At 42.3% G+C, this 23,780-nt stretch overlaps 1 non-coding gene across 1 annotated transcript; it reads left to right on the plus strand.

Moving 5' to 3' along the window:
• The first annotated feature begins 5,605 nt into the window (after positions 1–5,605).
• On the plus strand, positions 5,606–5,712 carry LOC128897354 (U6 spliceosomal RNA). The gene has a single exon (XR_008462349.1). It is a non-coding gene; the product is annotated as a U6 spliceosomal RNA (small nuclear RNA).
• The last annotated feature ends 18,068 nt before the right edge of the window (positions 5,713–23,780 follow it).

Genomic DNA, 23,780 nt, shown 5'->3' on the forward strand with positions numbered 1-23,780 from the left:
CTTCTAGTTTAAAACCTTTACCTCTTGTTCTCTCTCAACAGGCCTTGCTATAAAGAGTGACCCCATCTTTTCTGTAGGCCCCTTTTAAGTACCACAGTATCACAGTATCACAGTATAACTAAGGTTGGAAGAGACCCCAAGGATCATTGAGTCCAACCTGTCACCACAGACCTCACAACTAGACCATGGCACCAAGTGCCACGTCCAATCTCCTCCTGAACACCTCCAGGGACGGTGACTCCACCACCTCCCTGGGCAGCTCATTCCAATGACGAACGACTCGCTCAGTGAAGAACTTTCTCCTCACCTCGAGTCTAAACCTCCCCTGGCACAGCTTGAGACTGTGTCCCCTTGCTCTGGTGCTGGTTGCCTGGGAGAAGAGACCAACCCCTTCCTGGCCACAACCACCTTTCAGGTAGTTGTAGACAGCAATGAGGTCACCCCTGAGCCTCCTCTTCTCCAGGCTAAACAATCCCAGCTCCCTCAGCCTCTCCTTATAGGGCTGTGCTCAAGGCCTCTCACCAGAAGGATGTCATGTGATCTCCCTGGAGTCTTCCCTTCTCCAGGTTGAACAACCCCAACTCTTATTTGCCTTTCCTCATACGAGAGGTTTTCCATCCCCTTGATCATTTTTGTGGCCCCCCCTCTGGATCCACTCCAACAGGCCCATGTCTTTCTTGTGCTGAGGATTCCAGAGCTAGATGCAGTCACGTGAGGTCTCTCCAGAGTGGAGGAGAGCAGCAGAATCACTTCTCTGGACCTGCTGTAAACAATCTTAAATGTCTTTTTTTTTTTTTTTTTTTTCAGGACAAAATAATTATTTCATATTATAAAATGCAAATTCTTCCTATGCCCTGCTTCCAGTCTGCTGGAAAATGGCCTGGATATGTCTGGGCAACTGCAGGGCTTCTTATCTCTTTCTGCTACTCCTGGTCAGCCATAAATGGGAAAATGAAGCTAGGTCCTCCTCATGCCACAGTGTCATCATGGCAATGATGGATGAACATGGCTGTTGCTATTTCAGTGGTCCTGTCACCTTGTCTTCTGCACCTCACTGTCCCTGTGAAGGCAGGTGCCAAAGGAACAGCAGCACAACAATGGCAGTCAAACATTGCGTTACCGCATGGAAGACCCTTCACAATGTCAGTGCTGGGATGGGGCAGGAACAGGTGAGTTTTCTTTGGTCAGAATCTGACCATGGCTCTCTTCTTCAGACTTTGACCTTTAAGCCTTCAGAAATGCTGTTATAGAGGGACTTGGGTGTATGGATGGTCCAATGAACCTGTGACAACACCTGCTGTATGGTCATGGTCCTACAGGGGTCATCTTATAGAACTTTCATTAGTGTTGCAACACACCTGGGCTGCTGTGCAACATACCTGTGAAGATGAGATGACAAACACTGCTCCTGTGCTTTGTGAGAGGTTGTGGCATATGCTTAGGAGGAAGGAGGCCCTGCTTTCCATCTCATTGTAGAGCCATGACTGGTGCTTTAAACATACAAGGACTGTGAATCCCCTGAGACAAAGCTCTGGCAGTGTAATGACACTGTAGAATAACTCAGGGGTCTGGCACAAATGCGTCAAATGTTCTCTGCCATGACTTTTTTGGCTTTGGAAGTGCTAGCTAGTGGAAAGTTAGTCACTTGACTGCATGTCTCTGGCCTTTTGATGACTTCTTTCATCCTCTTTTCTGACAGCCAGTTCTGGGAAGAGCTGTCAGACTGCAGCTGCCCGTTTCACACCTCTCTGAAACAGCTAGGACAGGGGCACTGCTGCCATGCACTCGTTCCTGGTGATCACCCAGACTGCCTGTGTGCACTTGGACAAGTTCTCAAATTCTACAGCACCCCCTCCTTACCATTACCATTTAATGGAGTCAATATTGTAGCTCTACAGGACCTGTACGACTTTTCAGTAACTGTGGACTCTCCAGTCTGGATCCATACTCCTTGATTTCATATGTGTAACTGAAGTGTCTGGTATCTGTCTCATCCCCATCATCATCTCTGTTCATAGTCACTAGAAAGCCAGGTGGGAAGTGATATGAAGTGGCATGTACTGTTTTGAGTCCATGGCACCTTGTGTAAAGGTGCTGAAGCTGGGGCTTGTATGGTACAACATGTTGCAAAAATGACTTCAGAACTGGGCTGTCTTCAATCAAATATAGAATACACAGAATACACAGAATAAACCAGGTTGGAAGAGACCTTCAAGATCATCGCGTACAACCCATCAACCAATCCAACACCACCTAAACAACTAACCCATGGCACCAAGCACCCCATCAAGTCTTCTCCTGAAAACCTCCAGTGATGGTGACTCCACCACCTCCCCGGGCAGCCCATTCCAATGGGCAATCACTGTCTCTGTATAGAACTTTTTCCTAACATCTAGCCTGAACCTCCCCTGGCGCAGCCTGAGACTGTGTCCTCTTGTCCTGGTACTGGCCGCCTGAAATGTAGTGGAGACTTTGCATTAATCTTTTGAGAGGACTGTGATATCTATAATGAAACTCTTCTCCAATGGAATTTGATTGCTTAGCCTTGTAATTAGTTTTATATTCCCTAACTACTCAGAGAAGAAAGTGTGTATCTTCCTGTGGCTTCCACTGCACAAACATCGCTTTTGATGCTACACTGTGCCAAAAGCAATGTTGCCTTTCTCAGGGCACAGATAATACAATATAAAGATTTGTAAGATAGCTAGCTTTTGAAAAAGCTAGTTCAAAAACATCTAGCCTCATTAATACAAACAAAAAGACATCTTTGCTGACCTAGCTCAGAGAAATGCCAGGATTAAAGCAAAGGAAAGTCAAGTCAGTGGGCTTAATATTAAGGACAGGCCAGTGGAATTTACACTTGCACAGGACTAGAAGTAGGCTGACATGCTTTGGCAGGGTGAAGACTCACCACGGTGACCCAATTTCTTTGAAAGACTCTGCAGGGGAAATGCACACTGCAGCAGTTCATCCCCTTCCTTCAGTGTCATTAGTTCTGTACCTCCCACACCCAAACTCACAGTGGGAGGATCATGCCACACTGCTGAGATTCCAGGAAATCACACCTTCTTTTTACTGTGCAGTTTCGGAGAGGGTTGTTTGATTCTAGCAAAAAACCTACCCTAAGATTTTCCATGCAGCTTGAGAACTGAAAGGGAGATGGAGCCTCAAGTCATCCCCTTCCCCATCAGGGAGTAACCTTATTTGCTGTGAGGCCTGGGTAACTTCCCCTGGGGAAGGGGCAGATTGAGTAGGGGTAACACTGTCCCTTTTTATGTCCTCAAATACAAATTGGGACTTTATCCCAACACAACCCACCTCTAGAGCCTGGGCAGGAGATGGGGGCAGCAGCTAGACCTGGTACAAAGGAGGAAACTGATTTGTTGTTGCTTTAAGCTGACAGCTGTCTGTAGACAAGAGTAGGTTGCAGATATATTTTCCTGCACCCAGCACTGCTTTTCTTATGCAAATTTGTGTATGTTACTTGATTTTCATTTCCACAACTCCCTCCTGGGTAATACATAGTTAATACTTATACAGACTTAGTTAATGCACAGATTATAGGTACATACTTCACTGTGGTTTTTCAGATTAATTAAAATCTGGCTAGATTCTGCCCTGCCTGCTTGGGTGTAAAACAAGATCACAATTTATCTGGTACAAAGTGCTTGGGAAATGAGAGATAAATTTGAAGCAAAAAGAAGCATAATTTCCAGTACATTATTTTAGAGCAGAAGATGTAGTAAAATAAAACATCATGGAGCAAGGACACTCTTGGAGAGCAAGCACTTGAAAGGCATGTAAGTACAGCTCCTTACATCCCCCAGCATGTCTCTGCTGATGACACTGTGTGACTGCATTCGTTCAAATCAAGTAAGTACCATCTAAGGATGTACTTCAGGGGAATGTGGTGCTTGGTAGTAAACCATCCCCAGCTAAGCTACAGCCTTATTCTTGATAGGCAACAAGGCTGCTTGCCTTTTTGTTTGTTTGTTTTTTTAACCCCCCATGGCCATTTTTGTGGTGCAAATAATGGGTTTGTAAAGCCTTCCTTTTACCAGCAGAGGTCATAAGTAAAACATCTCAGCCCCTCCGTCACTCTCCTGGAGGGAGGGAGGTGAAAGAGCCAGCAGAAATATCGTTTCATTCACTGTGAGTAAAATGAAGACGATAACTGAAAAGATAGCCAGCAATTGAGAGGGAAGGAGCCAAGGTTAGCAACGCAGCCATCAGCCTGCCCGTGTGGGAGCTGAGAGGCAGGCAGCAGGAAGAGACGCTGCTCATACACTGCTGGATGTAATGCAGATTTGTTGACATTTGTTGCCCTTTTGTATTTGCTTATTCATGAACAGTAAGGCAGGAAACTTTCTGTGTTCTGCAAGAGGTGTGCCGAATCTAGAAGTCCTGTTGAAACCTGTGTGAATATTCAAAAAAGGCACTTGCAGCTTTCCTCAAAATGTGCTTTAATGGTTTGCAGACACACTTCAGGAATACTGAAAAAAAATAACCTGAGCATAATCAGCAACCAAGAGAGGGGATTTTCCTGTCTGTAAAGCCTGGATCAGCTCATGGACAAGAAACATGAGCACATGATTCCTCTGATCAGCCATAAGACACAAAAATTGGAAAGGCAGCAGAAAACTTAGGGTGAAAATTGGCTCAAGTATATCCACACTGTAAAGCTTTAAATAGTTGTTAAAGTCTCGGACTGTAAACTGTGTGTACATTGTTTGCAAAAGGAAAATGTACTTTCAGGCAAATTATTTATGACAAATAACTTCATCTTCTCTCCCTGCCCCTTTGAGCACAGCTGTGGGCAATGTATGTTGGAAAGGAATGAGAGTGACAAATCAAATTTGTCATTTTTTAATTCAGAAAATGTCAAGCCAACCAAATGTGCTCTGCTGTAAAGCATCATCATGTTCTGACCAGACCTCTGTGCACTCCTGGTTATTGGTGGCCAGGATTAGTCACCTTTCCATGAGGAGCACATACCGGGAAAGAGAAGTGGCGCGAGGCAGGAAGAATGATATTGATGGCCCAGAATTTCCCATTTCCCCCCAAAGTTTACAACTCCATAGTGCATGTACTTTCAGTAAAACTGAAAAGGGGTAGTTATATTAATATTTTAAAATACCCACCCAATCAATCTGAGAAAGTCCCATAGTCTGTTTTCACAGAGATAAACCTCTTGAGAAAGGTTAGGTTTATTTCTCAAAATTGGTAAAACACAGTTCTGAGCAATGAGTGAAAATAAGCTTCATCTCACAAGGAGTTATTAACTTACTATTCTGAAAGAGAAGTTTATTACAGAAATCCTGACAGCTCATTAACTACCTTACCAAAGAATGGCTGTGCTATAATAAAACTCCTATTACTCCACCTTTGCAGCAAAAGGAAAGACAAAATGAACAGATCGTTTACATGCTGTGTTCAATCAAAAGTCACAGAAACACAGGCCCCCACAAATGAAGTTGATGTCCAGGAGGGGTTGTGGTGAGCCCTGAGGAGTGCTTTCCTTTTGTGGAGAAAGGTCACCAGACTAGGACTCCTCCTTGCCTGCCCCTCAGCCATCTTCTTCAAGCACCTCTCAGCCACCTCCATTGTGTTCACTTCGGCAGCACATATACTAAAGTTGGAATGATACAGAGAAGATTAGCATGACCCCTGCACAAGGATGACATGCAAATTTGTGAAGCCTTCCATATCTATTAAGGGACCTAGGGGCTCTAATCAAACAAGCAACTGAATATGAGCAAGCAGTGTGCCCAGGTGGCCAAGAAAGCAAATGGCATCCTGGCTTGTATTAGAAATGCTGTGTCCAGCAGGAGTAGGGTGGTGATTTTCCCCTTGTATTCAGCACTGGTGAAGCCACACCTTGAGTATTGTGTCCAGTTTTGGGCACCTCAATACAAGAGAGGTGTCAAGGTGCTGGAGCAAGAGCAGAGGAGGGCAACAGAGCTGGTGAAGGGCCTGAAGAATAAATCTTATAAGAAGTGATTGAAGGAGCTGGGGATGGTTAGTTTGGAAAAGAGGAGGATGAGGGGAGACCTCATTGCTGTCTACAACTACCTGAAAAGACATTATAGAGAGGCTGGTGCAGGTTTCTCCTCACAGATATTTAGTGATAGAACAAGAGGGAACGGCCTCCAGTTGCAACTGGATGTGTTTAAATGTCGTTTGGATGTGGTGCTTGGGGGTATGGTTTAGGGGTGAACCTTGCAGAGTAGAATTGTCAGTAGACTTGTTGATCCTGAGGGTCTTTTCCAACCGGAATGCCTCCCCATAGTAGGGGTCTGCTGGGTGGGACATTTTAGCCATTTCTAGCAGCTCCCCACAAAAAAAGCTGCAAGTCCACCTTTTGTTGCTCTGAAGCAGTATTAACCTTCCCTTTTTGTTGAATTGTTCCTAAAAATCCCCTGTAAAAGAGGCTCTGGGATTTAAAAACATCTCACTGATTCAAATCAGGCCAATTATCTTGTGTCTTGCCCTTAACAGACAGAGAAGTTTAACCTCCCTCCTCATTATAACCTCTGATGAGCGTGGGGGACTGGTATGGGTTCCTGTTCTGCCCTATCCCCCAGCATTCCCCACAGCATGCACAGCAAAATCCATGAAGTTATGCAGAAATAACATTTTGTAACTCTCCTGCCACACTTAATTTACTCCTCTACTCTCTCTGCAGCTTGTCACATCCTTCTTTAAAGTGTGGTTATATGCCCTGGTTAGAGTAGCACCCTAGTGGGGACCTTATCATTATGGATCAGAGCATGTTAAATACTTCTAGTGTCTTGCACATGACATTCCTGCCAGTAAATCCAAGAATGGGAGTTGTCTTTTCTGCAGCACCATCATACACACATTTTTAGCTTGTGAATCACAGTAATTGCCGAATTATTTTCCACTCTACTGGTGACTTAATGTTAGTTCTCCATTGTGCGTTTCTGTACTCACAGCTTATGACTAAAGGAAGCTTTTTGCATTTCTTTTTACTGAACACCTTGCAGACCTTGGATTACTCCTACAGCTTATCAAAAGCATTTAAAATGTCACCCCTGTCCTTCACAATACTGGTGCTGCTTCCCAGTCCGCTGGCAGAAAAAACATTTTTTTGTTTCATCCCACAAATTGCTTAACATGATGAAGCCTAAGATAAATCCCTGCTGAACATTATTTGAAGCACATCCCAGACTGACAGAAAAAATAAGATTCTAAACATTGTTTTCCCTCACTGTGTGCATCCACTTAAGAGCTAGGTGTCTAAACTGCTGTTACAGTAGGTGGCAGCTAGAGAGCTATCCTGTTCATCCTCAAGTAACCTCAGAGGACACAGTCTCAGGCTGTGCCAGGGGAGGTTCAGGCAAGATGTTAGGAAAAAGTTCTATACAGAGAGAGTGATTGCACATTGGAATGGGCTGCCTGGGGAGGTGGTGGAGTCGCCATCACTGGAGGTGTTCAGGAGAAGACTTGATGGGGTGCTTGGTGCCATGGGTTAGTTGTTTGGGTGGTGTTGGATTGGTTGATGGGTTGGACGTGATGATCTTGAAGGTCTCTTCCAACCTGGTTTATTCTATGTATTCTATGTATATTCTAAGTGGGCAATGAGTGGTAAGGTGAATTTGTCTTCTGGACTGTACTGTAATGCCCCCAGGGCAGCCATACTGGGCTGGCATGTCTGATACAGAATCTATGGGATGTCTATCCGGTTTTGAATCAGTAGCTGAAGGTAAGCTGGGAGACATGTTGAATGGTACCAGAAGCCTTTATGCAGGCAACTTTATAGATCTGCTCTCTACAAAGGAAACTCAGATGGCTATGTTGCATGTCAACACCTACACAGTAAACAACAGACATTTCTATGCATGAATCTGAGGCTGAATATTATCCTAGTAACTTCATTCCTGCTTAGTGGAATGCCATGCAGACCTGTGGGAAAAGCCATATAAAGTCAAAGCAAAGCATGCTTGTTGCTATCTTCTCAGCCAAATATTTAGCCAAAGAGATTGAAATTAGTTTGGTTTGACATCATTCTTCTTGATAACTCTATGATTAGTGGTTTTCAATCACTGTATTATTCTTTTGGTTCTTTGGTGGTGTTTGCTTATTAATTTGTTCTAACCACACCTGAGCTCTAGCTCCTCAGACTCTTCCCCACCTTTCCAACCCATGTGCCATATTTGCCATTCCACACTTTTCCACGCTTTTGATAATTGTTAGAGGGGAAAAAAATTGCTCCAGCAAGATCTGCAAGGTAATTCTCCAGCGTGTGACTCTTTGAGTATTACCTATTTCACAGAATCACAGAATCCTAAGGGTTGGAAGGGGCCCCAAGGATCATCTACTTCCAATCCTCCTGCCAGGGGTAGGGACACCCTCCCCTAGATCAGGTTTGAGCAATTCTGCTTACCTAAACATTGTTTAGGCTCTTCTTTTGAAAGTTCACTCTGCATTTCTAGTCCCTTATTGGGAAAAAAAAAACAAAAAATAAAAAAAAAAAAAAAAAAAAAAAGGAAAAAAAAAGAAAGAAAAAAGAAAAAAAAAAGAAAGAAAAAAAGAAAGAAAAAAAAAGAAAAAAGAAAGAAAAAAGAAAGAAAAAAAAAAAAGAAAGAAATAGAAAGAAAGAAAAAAATAATAAAAATATCTAGTCCTATTCGACCTCCTTTTGCAGTAACTAAGGCTGTTGAATACTTTGACCATTGTTGCCCTTCTCCCTTGCTAAGATCTGTGCTTCCCTTTGTTCCCCTCTTGCTCTCTCTGTATTCCTCAATGTCCTTCCTGCCCCTTGCTATTTGTAACACATTTTACAGCTTGGCCATTCTGAATTTAATATTACATATTGTGGATGTGGGAACTGGTAGAGAAAGATTGTTTTCCCTTCCTGAGGACCAGATGCTGTATTTAGTTACTATTGTCTGACAACAGTGTGGAAAAGCAATGATGTCAGGGTTTGGCTTTAGTGTAGCAGTGCTATATTGCTGCCTGATTTTTTCAGGTGTATACATGAAAGGGTGTATGGTTGCTTTTATTGCAGGCTATTTTTGAAACAGTCTTTATGTAGGAATGGATGATATGGGGCAAATTGAAGCGTACAGACAATACCCTTGGGTGACCATCTTCAGTCTTGCGCCTTTACTTCCAGCTTTCAGGTCATTGAGATCATTTTGCTATCGTGTTTTTCCTTGTACTCAATTAGCAATCTAGGCATTAAGGATAGCTATTAAATACGGCCATGTTGGAAAAACTACTTGAGTGTGTAGTTTGCTGGTCAATTTCAAATGTTTACTCAAATTGTAGAATTTCTGGACTCATTAAGAATGTCCAGCAGAAAACAGCAAACATATTTGCAAATGGCAAGCAGCCTACTATTCAGCATGGTGGTGATTAAAGCTTAAAATGGTCTGAGATGCGATCTTTTGAACTCCAAATTATGGCTCACACGGTAGATTGATGCAAAAAAGGTTTACACTTCATTATGCTGTAAGATGATGGATAAGCTCGCAACTGCATTTGATCAGTGAAGTGTAGGAACAGGTCAGATGAAGTAGCAGATGGAGCCGGTTGAGAAATGAGGATAGAAAGTTAATTGTGGCCAAGATTAATTTCCTTTATTTGACTGTGTGGAAGAAGGGTTTGAAATTGTTTGGAAGGTGTTTCTAATTTCAGAAGACAATAATAGCATTTAGCACTGCACATTACTTTAGGCACTTAAATTTAATCTATGGGTTTCAAAGCCCTTCATAAACACAGCTGTTAATCTTTTTGCTTGTCTTTGGAAAGGGGGACACTGACAATTTAGTGAACCGTCACCTTGCCCAACTTTTCATACTAGTCCACAGCAGGTCAAATACAGAGACCTGCTATGCCTCATTAGAACATCCTCTGACCCCAAACCAAATATAGAGAGCCAGCTCCTCTCTTAATATCATCAGAGAAAATCACTAAGAGGATCTGTTGTTTTTTCCTGGAGAATCCTTTTGAAGCCCAAGTGAATGGGAAGGGTTGCAACCTGTCTCCAGGAGTAGTATGTAACTGGCAACTCGCTTAGATAGCAGCACTTGGAGCATGCACTGTCCCCGAAACACTGATAAAGCGTGAAATACGGCTGCATCCAAACGGAGGAACACAGGAGTGCCTTTGACCACACCTTGGTGCTATGTCAGGATGAGATCCTGGTACCTAACATTTAAACAGGCCTGGTGGCATCTTCCAGTCAGGTCCTCAGTGTGCACAGATGGTTTGTCAGGTCCTTGGTTTCATACTTAATACACCTGGCAAGAAATTGCCTTTTGTGCATCTGCTGCATGTAGAACATACAGGCATTTGCACAAAAAATTTAGTGGGGAAAAAAAAATCATCAGCTATGTGGAAACTGGATAATTTCTGTGTTTTGTTGTGAGTTTGTTGTTTTTTTCCTGAGTTACATATTGCCTTCTTACTCTCAAACATTGCAAAGGTTTCATTTTGTCACTGAAGTTCTTTATGCTCTGTTCCATTAGTGCCCTTGTAACGCCTGGTCATCCCAAGCGTAGTTTCCACTCCCCTGTATCTTGTAATCCTCTATGTCCCTTAGAAATCTCTGGCTGATTTCTCATCCATGGAAATCGAAGGCCAAATCCTGTAGAATTCAAACACTCTTTCCATGTGTCTCTGCCATCATTAAGCAGAAGCCATTTGGCTTTAGATGCCAGGTGCCTCAACATTCTGAATAACCTGCCAAAGGAAAGAAAAAAAGAACCCTTTTCCAATCATTTTAGTTCTTTGGGAAATGCAGAGTCCTACACAGACCTTTCAGTTTTCTCAGTATGTGTCTTGTCACGGCGTCTCTTCTGGGAGTCAATTATGTATGCATTGCAGTCATATTATAAACCAGTAATTTCACAAAGCAACTGATTTCACAATGTGATTGTAACACATTAAAAATACCATTTGCAGCATTTATAAATACTGACTGCTAATATGGGCACTCCAGGAGCAGATGGGCATCTCTTCAACTAGTGCTCACCAATTTGAAAGACTTCACTGAAGATGAGATTTGATTTTTTTTCAAGGGGTGAGTAGCTATGTGCTAATGTTAAGTAGGAGGATAGTTTTCTTGAGTAAAACAGTCAGATGTAGCTGTAATCATGATAATTAAACATCAGCTAGGAGTGGTGCCAAAGTTGCAGATAATGTTCATCGCAACAAAGTAACAGGAACTAGCGTGAAGCGCAGATTCTTTAAGTTACATAGGAAAAAAGGCAACAAAGTAAATAGGAATTCTGGTGGAACTGTCCCCTGCTATCACACAGCTCTGAAATCTGACAGTCTAAGGCTTTAGAAATAGAATAGAAATAGAATAAACCAGGTTGGAAGAGACCTTCGAGATCATCATGTCCAACCTATCATCCGACACCACCCAATCAACTAACCCATGGCACCAAGCATCCTGTCAAGCCTCGCCCTGAACACCCCCAGCGACGGCGACCCCACCACCTCCTCAGGCAGCCCATTCCAGTGGGCAATCACTCTCTCTGTGTAAAATTTCCTCCGAACCTCCAGCCTAAACCTCCCCTGGCACAGCCTGAGACTGTGCCTTCTTGTTCTGGTACTGGTTGCCTGGGAGAAGAGACCAACCTCTGTCTCACTACAACCCCCCTTCAGGTAGTTGTAGAGAGCAATAAGGTCAACCCTGAGTCTCCTCTTCTCCAGGCTAAGCAACCCCAGCTCCCTCAGTCTCTCCTCATAGGGCTTGTGCTCCAAGCCCCTCACCAACTTTGTTGCTCTTCTCTGGACTCGTTCCAGCAAGTCAACCTCCTTCCTAAACTGAGGGGCCCAGAACTGGACACAGGACTCGAGGTGCGGCCTAACCAGTGCAGTGTACAGGGGCAGAATGACCTCCCTGCTCCTGCTGGCCACACTGTTCCTGATGCAGGCCAGGATGCCATTGGCCCTCCTGGCTGCCTGGGCACACTGCAGGCTCATGTTCAGCCTACCATCAACCAGCACCCCCAGGTCCCTCTCTGCCTGGCTGCTCTCCAGCCACTCTGACCCCAGCCTGTAGCTCTGCATGGGGTTGCTGTGGCCAATGTGCAGAACCCGGCACTTGGATGTGTTCAATTTCATGCCGTTGGACTCTGCCCATCTGTCCAGCCTGTCGAGGTCCCTCTGCAGAGCCTCTCAACCCTCCAGCAGATCAACTCCTGCCCCCAGCTTGGTGTCATCAGCAAATTTACTGATGATGGTTTTGTACTTTGCGTTTTGTACTTATATTCTGAATGAGAGAATAAACAAGCATGTAAATAGTGGCATCTTCTCACATAAATCTGACTTCCTTCCACGTTTTGGGTTCTGTGCATTTAAATAAAAATGCAAAAAGCAGCCAGAGCATTACCTCATCTAAGAAGCTCAAATTTTGAGAAATTATTAAAATAAGGTGTTGTTATTGTTGCAATGACATCATATAGCAACATATAACAACACAGGAACTCGCGTGATGTAATATATATGATGTAATTATGTATTATCTACTTCTTCTGCAGCACTTTTCACCCAGAGATATCAACATGCCTTACAAAGAGGAGCAGCATTATTATTGCTATTGTACTCATTATTATCATTAGCCAACAAGAACTCTGCATGTCTGCACAGTGCAAATGAACCCAGTCAATGCATGTGCAGAACAGAAATGCCTATAAATATTAATAGGAAATATTATTTCAGTAGCACCTTATATATCAACAACATTTAAGTTATTTTTCTGAGGAATGAGGGGAAATTTTTTTCTACCAGTTTCTTCAGTCAATACAGATGACTGTAGAAAAGGACAATGAGCATGAAACTAGTATTACTCTTCACATATGATTGATCATTTAATTCTAGTAGTCTCTCAGGAATCTAAATAATCACTATCTGATACAGAGTTGTACTCAAGATTTAGAGGGTTAACACCCATCACATTTTAGCCATCATACAATAGCCCAAGATAAAATTGTCAGTTCATCATCAGTATTGTTAAACAGATCATGTAGGCACTGGAAATAAATCCCAAAATACCAAAACCTCAAGCAGCATCCTAATTGAAATAAAACAACTTTCATATTCGGGTTATTGAGTAACATTAAATGACTGTATTCAGCCCCAGCTCTTGTTCTGCATTTACAATAGAAGCATGATCCAGTGTTTCAGGGTAAACTGTTATGTTGCTACTGTCAAGGTAGTAAACCACAGGAAGCAACAGAGAGGCAAACTCTAGTAGTGGTATTGCTAGACTATGTTATTAATTTTGGATTAGGTGTGAGTGATGTGTTTAACATTTACTCTAGAGATCAGGGTGGAAGAGCTCCATCCAATTCTTCTTTATCAAAAAATGGCCCCTTTTATGACCTCTCTGAAGAGTGATATCTGAACAATTTATAGCTACATTACATGACGCTACTAAAGCTCTGGCAAACAACAAAGGTTGTTGGCAATGATAAGTGGCTGCACACAGTACAGAAATCTTCCTTGTCCAGAGTTTACCACCACTTTTTGTTTTCTTTCTTTCTTTTTTTTGAAGGGTGGAAAAACCTTTAGAAAAAGGGAATATGTTTGAGAGCAGAGCAAATAATTACCATGTTCAGCCAACATCTTGCCCAGAATGCAGTTGGTAACCATCTGCCTTTGTACTATTTGTCTGTGGCTCTGGCTGTGTCTGACCTACATGTGACACTTCTGAGCAGATGTGCATCAGGATACAGCAGATGAGAGAATGTCAGCCTCTGCCAAAGGGACTCCATGCATATTGGGATGGATGAATACCAATAAATCAGGATCAGATCTGATGTGTTGTAAGGCTTTTTCAGAGTTGAGAAACAGTTGAGAAACAGTTGAATTGTTGTATCTGTTATATGAATTGATAAAGAATTTAACAGTAATATGTCTCCCTGCTTTGTTTGTCTTAAGCAGTAAGATAATATTTGAATCCACACAGGACCTTTTATTTTCAGGGCATTAAATACTGAAACAGAGATTTGATGCCTGGAAATGGAGAGCTAACAAAACAACATTAACTTCATCCTATTACCTCCCACTTACCTTCTATTCATACTTCATTTAACATGTAGGAGTGAGTGACTGAGGAATAATATCAGAATTCACAGGCTCAGAGTATATATTTAAGATATTTTGGGAAGTGGATAAGAGAGGGGGAGGAGGATGCTCGAAAGAATTAAACACAGATGAGTTGAACGCATGTATGTTGCAAGGGGTGCTCTGAGGTACAGGCAACCTGCATGACAACTGAGACAGGAGAAGTGCTGTGCTGTCAACAAGCACCATGTAAAAATGGAGATAACTGCATGCTTAGCTAGCATCCCCTGTCTGTCTGACACAAAGCAGCCTGTAACACTTCATTTAAATTGTGGGAAATGGCATTTTGTGGTAGGCACTTATCATTTGGAAGAGGTGTTGTGTTTAGTTAGCCAAGAAGGATTCACTGGGAAGAGCTTTTGAGGCAATGCTAAGAATAAGTTAGGGGTATGTGTAGCACTGAAACTTCAATTTCACTGGTTTTCCAAAATAAGCTTTGCAGTTCTGCAAAGTTCTTCTTAACACAGTAGGGTCTTTAATTGCTACAATATCTTTTGAAGAAGCTTAATCTGAGGATCTGTTTAAACCTGAAAAATGCCTCATTAAAAATTCTTTGTATAGGGGCGTCTTTACATAAAGAATGAAAACAGTTTTCTCATCTAATATCTGGGAATTCTACAATGTCAGTGAATATATCACAGGCAATTCATAAGCATTTGTATCAGCTGGATGTTATTTTAATCCAAACATGTTTTCAGAATCAAAAATAAGGCTTTGATGTCCTTGGATGTACATAAAATCTGTACATTTAAAAACAGCATGTTTCCCCCCTCCCTGGAGGCGTTCAAGGCCAGGTTGGACTAGGTCTTGAACAGCCTGGTCTAGTGGAAGGCAGTATCACAGTATCACAGTATAACTAAGGTTGGAAGAGACCCCAAGGATCATCAAGTCCAACCTGTCCCAACAGACCTCACGACTAGACCATGGCACCAAGTGCCACATCCAATCTCCCCTTGAACACCTCCAGGGACGGTGACTCCACCACCTCCCTGGGCAGCACATTCCAATGACGAATGACTCGCTCAGTGAAGAACTTTTTCCTCACTTCGAGTCTAAACCTCCCCTGGCACAGCTTGAGACTGTGTCCCCTTGTTCTGGTGCTGGTTGGCGTCAGGGCCCATAGCAGAGATGTTGGAACTAGATGATATTTAAGGTTCCTTCCAGCCCAAACCTTTCTACAATCCCTTTGTGCTAACTTCCCTGGCTGCATTAATACGCTCTCATAGATCCCTGCATTTCCTGTTCCCAGTTCAATTTTTGCACCTATTGCAGAATCCAGAGAGGCACAGATTTGAATGCTGTGATCCAAGCTGCAATCACTTCAGTGCATTATGCTACCTTACAGTATGCAGAATTAGGACTCTTTCCCTGGAGCATTCACCTTCCAGGGTCACTGGATTTGTGTGTACTCTCATGGTGATTCCTCAATGATACACAGGAACTGAGGAGCAACGTTGCTCTTTATGCATATGTTCAAAGAGCAGAAAAGAGGTTTTTGAATCATGTTGTTTGCCTCACACCTTCTTGATCTCCCTGAGTGCTGGCTGTGAATGTAGTTCTGGCTTACCCTTTTTGTTAACAGATGATTCATACACAGCCAATGCTTGAGCGACACCACTAGTACCTGGCCCCAGTTGGTCAAGTGGCTCTCTCCCAGAGGGTTAGGCATATGTAAAGGGTAGGTTGGAGGAGTTACCATGTTTCATTCAAAATTACCAGGCATCTTGCAGCTGAGACAGGACCTCCTAGCAATATTTTAATCGTGCATTTTTCATGAAAGCTACAAGGCCTTTTAGTTACCTTGATATTTAAAGTAAGTGGCAGCAATCTGTAGAACCCAGTAATAAAATTACATCAAAATGACAGTCTTTAAGGTAGAGCAAGGAAAAATTGTAGTACTTTCTTTTGCACTAACGATTTGAGCAGAGACTTTGGGGAATAAGGCTACACAACTTAATTTTTTGTGTCATTCATATTGCCACAGCCTTCTTGTAGGCCTTTATTATAGCATTGAAGCCTCAAGATTTCCTCAAAAATCACAAAACAATAGATTAACCTCAGCACTAAAGAAAGATTATTTTCTTTCTTTTTCTGAAGAAGTTTCTTTAGTAGGGTAACTCTTCTCCTGGTCAGAGTAATATACAAAGAGCCTATTAATTTTTCTATTTCATTAAATCAATTTTAGCTTCAAACTACCTCCTCTGCTGGGGAGGAGGTATTTGAGGATCTATTTGGTGATAGAGGGACTGCTATAGTTTAACCCCAGATACAGGCTAAACACATACACTTACTCCACCAGAATTTTTTTGGCAAAGCCCCAGCAATCGCCATCAAATTGTCTCATCACAGTGGGTTGTCCTTGGTATTTTCTGGAATTAGTGTCAGACTAATTCCTGGCTTTTCTGATTCAGAGACTGTAGGTCGCCTCACCTAAACGCTGACATCTACAAAGGAGATAATTCCACCAGAGCTATTCTCTTAGCCACTTTTTTCCTTATCAGCAGAGAGAAATGAGCCCTTCACCCTTGTGATTCATCTTGTCCTGGGGAAATCATCCAAACCAGATCAGATGACTCATGAACTAGAAATGCATGTTTCTATCCATTAGTCTAGGAAGGGAACCCCAATCTAGCTTAACTGGAGACAAGTACCTGGCAGATGCCTCAGGTCAGGTGAGATGAATACTGTCAAGTGTCTCTTCAGCATTTCTGTGTCCTTGGTAGAGTAGACATGAATAATTCGTCATAAAAGAGGAAGGCTGCATTCAAAACAAGGTCTTCCCATGTAGTAGCTTGCTACAGGGCACAGTCCCTTTCTTTCTGGAAGGAAGAACAGAAACAGGGCAGTTACTCCTGCAGTGGCAAAGCATAAAAGACAGAAGTGGTATGCATAAAAATTTTTAGAGATGCAGTGAAAATGCACCCTGCTGCTCCAACAAAAGATCCAACTTGCTGTAGTCCAGGAAGAAATGAAACTACTGCAGCATGACAAAGACTCTCTGCACACATTATTTGGGGGGGTGGGTGATGTTATGGATTTGTATTTTCTGAGTGAGGAAGAGAAAAAGAAACAAGAGGACATTTTAAAGTGATTGGTTAGATTCCAGGTGTGTCTTTGAAGAACACTAAAGTACACTATTTCCTTTTACTTACAGTATGCATCCTATCACAAAATAGATCTGATGGGAAAACCGGTATGCACCTCCATGTTTACTGCATTTCTGGAAGTGTGTCCGTATTTATTACTGGCATCTGCTGCTGGTGACAGATCTTGAGCAGCTTCCAGAAGTCCTGAATAGTACTTGACTTTCTTTATTATGGGGAAAAAAAATATTTAATTTTTTTATCAATGACTTTTTCAGGCTCACTGCAATTAGCAGAAAGGCTGTATTTTGCTCTGCATGCCCTTTACTAGCAGTAATCCAATACTGAATTGCCTCAGAGTCTCAGCAATAACTGGGTCAAACTCTCTCGTAACTCTTTCCGCTTGACCTGGAAAATCGACACTACCATAGGAGTGCACAGTATATGTGTATACTGCCAAAACAGCATGTGTATTTCAGTCCTGCATTCAGTTCTCCATTTTTTTTCACCTTCCCTTTGTGATTTATTTGAAGTTGGTGCACATCTCAATTTTTTCCCAGCCTATTTAGCCACTAGATAAAGACCACTTAGCTGCTCGCAGAAGCAAAACTCATCTTCACGCAGCATTTATATTGAGCATGTTCTAATTAAGTCAGTTAAAGTAGGTATCTGCAGTTCATCATGTCTCAGTAGCTCTCCATTCATCAGTGATCTCCTGTAAACATTTAGGACATCTTGACCTTGACTGTGTGTGTAGAAAATGACTCAGATTTACAGGCTGCTTCTTGGCAGTCAGGCAGCAGCATCTTAAGCTGCTACTCCAAGTTATTCCTGGTTCCAAGTGCAAAGAGCCAAGAGGAATGGTGACAGCTCCTGGAGACCGTGCTGAGGTCCCATGGCAAGAACAAGGCACCAGGAAGAGGGTGTCCGCTCAGTAGGAGCGGATATATGATGTGATATGATGTAGAGTCTCCATCAAATATGCACACAGAAAACTAGATAAACCATATTTTTCTAGTGTGTGAATGAAGCATTCTCACTTGATTTTACAGAAATCCTGTGTTTTAAAAGTGGGCCCAAATTGAACTGAGAAAGTCTTTCCCCGCCCACACCTGTTTTTCTCTTTTTTAGCTAGCTCTGAGAAGCTGGTATACGAACCATTAATGTTTATTCATTATCACAGCCGGAGTGTTTCATTAATTCTATCTACAACATTCACAAATATTTTCCATTTTGGAAAGTCCATACATAAAGTTGATATTTTAGTAAACATTAATCTCTAAATTTTTGAATCAGCAGAACAAGTTATACTGAAAAACAGGTGGCTTGCCTGCGTGAAATCGTGACAAAGAAAGTATTGCTACTCGTGTTCCCATGTTTTGCCCAAAGTCCAGAGATTAAAGCAGTCCCTACAATATGTGAAATCCAGATCTTATTCCTGTCATAATCAGAGTGGATTTGAGCATACTTTTCTTACCTCCCTGGATTGCCTAACCAGCAGGCTGTGTAACATAAGGATGCTTCTGTCAATGCCACTCCTCTTCATACCTAAAAGTTTATTGGGGTAGGAACTGGTGCCCTGCTATTACAAGTCCCAGATGAATGCCCTGACCTCCACTCCATCCATCTTTCTCCCCTTGTCTGCCTCTGGCTCGATTTATATTTAACCACTGAACCTTTGTCTAAAACAAGCACCACATTCTTTGCTTCTTTCCCTGCATTTTGAATGCTGTCTGTACTTTGCACTTCATTTCATAAGGGATTAAAATGCTTGAAATAGATTTGATATGTTTTCCTTTAGCCTGAAGTGATAATTGTTATCATTTGCTTCTACAGGAGGAAATTTTCAAAGTTTTAATTTTAGCTCAAGTTTCATATCTGGTTTTCAGTTTTAAAGATGAACTGAAGAATATATGATTTAAAAAAAAAATCCTAATTTCTCTTTGTTCTGTTTGTTATGCCATCTGCTGTCAAATGCCTTGAGGTTTGGTAAGGTTTCAGACACTGAATGTCCTTGCCAATGGAGGCTAAGCTTAATAATTTAACAGCATTTTCAGTGTTCAAAGCTAGGAGAGTTTGAACTGTTAAGCTAGCTAGTTGCAGTTGCATAAAGTTCTATTATACAATATAAAATGCCCACAATTTCCAGTCTATTAAAGCAGTTTGCATTCCACTCTTACTAGCTGCTGTTAGAAAAGTGCTAGTTAAGCAAAATGAGTTTAACTCCAGCTTTATTTAAGGAACTTTTGCTTAAATATATCAAAAGCCACCCCAGACAAAAACTTTGCGGGTGAGGGAAAGTGAGGTAAATTTTAACTCTCAAAGAATAGCTAGAGATATGATCAGGGGCTTATTATGACCTAGGCATTTTTGGCATTCAGATAGAGATAGCAGATAGATTTCCTGTATGTCATCTCTCTAGAAAAGATTGTGAAATCAGGTGGATTTTATAATCCTATCCTTACTTCACTCCATGGAAGCTAAGGAGCACAGTGAACAAAACATATTTTTCATGCAGAGAAATCACAGTAAGATACTTCCTCTATCAGCATGCTTTCTTTCTCAATTGGCTAAGGATACATCTCTCCTCAAAGAGTGAAGTTAGGAAACAATAGGGATCCAGAGAGAGGTAGCAGCTTCAGGCTCTTCTACAAAGGAGTCCTGATGAACATCCTGTGCTTTGCCTATTTTTATCTGCATTGTGCTCAGAAATTTCATAAAAGCCCCTATTAAACTTCAGTATAAGAGAAGCAATAGGCAGGAAATGAAGGTTTGATGACATGAGGCTAAAGCTATGACCAGCCTTGTGAGGTGTGGTGACCTGGGATAAAAAATGAGCTCTAACATGCATTCAGAAAATAAGCATGCATACATACAAAGAAAAAAAAAAGAAAAAGCAACAACAAAAAAAAACCACAAAACCAAAAATACAACAAAAACACCCCTACCCCCCCCAACAAAAACCCCAATCAAAACTCCAAATCTCACTGACAACTATCTGCATAAGTATTTTTTTTAACAGAAAGAAATTATGTCATTATGCTTTTGATCTCACCGACAGGTAAAGGCTTTGGCTAGCATTCCCTAGATACAGTAGGAAAATAGTGAAAAAGAAAACAAACAGAAGATGAAGGCCTGGTTGAGGAAGACATAGTGCTACCTAGGAACCTTTCACTGGTGAGGGTGGTATTGTCTGATATTCAAGTGGCTGAAACCACATGTAGAGCATGACATGTAGAGCTACTGGGGAATTGACATCCTGGCCTATGTCAGGGTCTCTTGCCATTTGAAAAGAGGCCCCAGGCCTCTAAAAGAACACAGATCTTCAGTAGGTCTGTGTGATATCTCCTAGCCTTATACTTTCTAACTATCCACATGCTTCCAATAATATTAGACAGAGAGACCTAGACTGCAACTGACTACAATGGTACCTGCTTGTAGCCAGCCACTTAAATGAAGACTCCAAAATGTAGGGCTCTTCACCAAGAGTCCAAAATTACATAAACCCATAAGCAATTTTGATCAAGCTAACAAAGAGCAGAGGGACATTGAGGAAATTAATACTGATTAAAAATTAAAGTGAATCCTATTTGACAACTAAATCCTATTAAAGTAAGCAGGTGGATTACAAACACCATGTCTGATAAAGAAATGGGCATGTAGAAAATGTTCTGTAGGCCAAAACCAAGTGAACACAGAACAAGTCTTAACACAGGATGAGTGGTAAGGCTTATTAACAGTTTCGTTTATCTATAGTGATGGCTGGTACTGCACACAATCACAGTGGAGAAATAGCATGGCAGACAAAGCAACTAGTCCTTGTATATGGCTTGCTTGCTTTGCAGTGCCATGAGCCTGACCATTAGGCACCAAATGTAGGATTCATTAAATGTCTGTACTGCAGCCATCTGTGTGTAATCTGGTCACCCTCTTACAAACTGACACACCAAGGACACCAATCCCTTCCCTTGTTTTAGATAAAACACTGAGGGAGGGAAAAAGTGCCTATTTCCTTCCAGCAGCTATACTAGGTAGCCTGCTGAGGTGGGCAGAGGGGTCCCAACCTGTATTGATCCAATGAGCTCAGACCATTAGCACACAACTGCAGCTTGGTGTATGACCATCACATTTCATGTTGCTGGGAGGAGACAGCATCCTCACCAAGATGCAATACCATGCAACACTAGCTGTCCCATGCTGAGGACCTCAGCTTCTGCTGCTATCCAGGGCTGCATGGTATGATGTGGACATAGAATCACAGGATCACAGGATGTTAGAGGTTGTAAGGGACCCTGAAAGATGATCTAGTCCAACCCTCCTGCCAGAGCAGGATCACCTATACCAGATCACACAGGAACACATCCCGGTGGACACACTGGTTTGCTTGGTGCAACATGCTCTCATGAGCTTTACAGGCACCATCTGTCACAGAATATATTCCACCACTGAGTAAAAACCAAATGCCACCTGCAAGCCATCAGGAAAAAAAGCAAACCCAAACCCCATCAGCCTGACACTTTTACAACATCCCCATTTAAGAGTGTGCAGCAGTAGCCAAAAGGCAGGGTCAGCAACTAGTATTAAAGCAAAGAGACACTTGCAGTGCTGTGGGAAAGGAAGACAGATGGCACATCTCACTGTGAAAGTGCCTTGCTATGACAGTGCACAGCCAGTTCACTGAGACAGCCACAGACGTGGGATACTGAGAAGGAGGAGTTACACTCAGTGGAAGGGAAGTTATTTAGTGTGCTAGAAGATACTAGTTGCATTATTTTCTCACTCTGTATGCACAGAAAGCAATGTTGTGGGAGAAATTCATTCTTGCAGATTACCTACTTTCCAAACCAAAAGAGATTCAACAAAGACTGAAATCAATCCATAATGTGTACTATCTATCTACATTCCAAATCAATATTAGAGATGGACTACTAGTGTGAAAAGCCAGAGATCCAGGCCAGAGATGCACACAGTATTATAGGGACAGGGAGAAATCTATATGCTCAGTGTATTTATCTACATTCTAAGCCAGTATTGAAGTTAGTTTACTCATGTGAAAAAAATAAGTGCTACATAGTTTGGAGGGGGAGAACATGTCAATAGCTGTGCTGTGGAGTTATGTGCTAAATAACAAGGATTGCCTTCATGCCATACCTCTCCAGTGCATCTGTATTGTGCTGAGAAATAGAATACATAGAATACATAGAATAAACCAGGTTGGAAGAGACCTTCAAGATCATCGCGTCCAACCCATCAACCAATCCAACACCGCCCAAACAACTAACCCACGGCACCAAGCACCCCATCAAGTCTTCTCCTGAAAACCTCCAGTGATGGCGACTCCACCACCTCCCCAGGCAGCCCATTCCAATGGGCAATCACTCTCTGTATAGAACTTTTTTCTAACATCCAGCCTGAACCTCCCCTACAGTCCCCCCAAATACTCAAGCAGTCTTTTTTGAAAGAAGAATTTTCCATTATTGCCTTTATTTTTTGGTTATTTTCTGTTAATTTCCTTCCAAACTTTATCAGGAACTGCTAAAAGTTACGCTCTCAATGCTCTCTCTCCATCATGGTGCTTCATACAGAGGTCATCACAATAGTGGGTGGCCTCACCAAACCTGAGGAAAGCAGCACTGGTGGGTCTCTATAAGGACCAGACCTTCCCTCTTTTCATTGCTTCCTTCTCCCAATGACAGGCAGTGGGCTCCTTTCTTCACACTTCACTGGTTGCCCTTCCTTCGCTCCATTTTGCTTGTAACTGTTCATCTTGACAGTTTTGCAACACAGGAAAAAGAGAAGCAGGTGAAGTCTGATCCACAGTATCCAGTTCTCTGGGATTTAGTTGTTTAATAGTAGTACACCTGGCACAGAGTAGGCATAGAGAAAAAAAGATTCCTCCCTACAGAAGGCTTGACTGGTCCCAGGTTTCCCTGTCACTGACCCTTGCACTCCTCACACACATGCTGTTTTATTGTCTGCTTGCACAAAGCCTGCCTCCTGCAAGCACCAGGCTTGCACAGGCTGCCCTGCTGTTCTCCTTTATCCCTCCTGTGCCTTTGCAGGCATTTTTTGCCTTTAAGCTTATCAACGGCAGGAGGGGCTGACTGAGCTAAGCCCACAGTCTTTTCTAGGACTGCGGTCTCACCCCCATCAACACCTGTCTCCTTCATAAATTAATCCAAAATCAATCAATAACCCATTCAAACAAACCATGCCCCTTGCTTTGCACACACACTTATCTTGCTCTGATTAATATCTGAACAGTGAGTCACCAGACGCTCAGATGAAATTTGGGAGCTCTACAAAAGACCAGCCTGTTCTGGAGCTCACCATTTATTTTCCATGACAACAAAAGTTGTTCCTCTAGAAAAGGAAATTGTCCCAATGACCTGTTCAATGTATTCAGGTGCTGATGAATAATTATCCCCAAATACGGCCCCTCCTTATCAAAATAATGTTTAATATGGGCATTTGAGGGCTGCTTGCAAGACCATCTTGCAATCTTCTGCGACATCAGTAAGTAAGATATCCAGCAAATCTGTAAGGGAAAGGCACAATCAAGCACTCCTGAGAACACTGTATGTAAATTGT

This window comes from Dryobates pubescens, chromosome 7 (assembly GCF_014839835.1).
Source record: "Dryobates pubescens isolate bDryPub1 chromosome 7, bDryPub1.pri, whole genome shotgun sequence".
NCBI lineage: Eukaryota > Metazoa > Chordata > Aves > Piciformes > Picidae > Dryobates > Dryobates pubescens.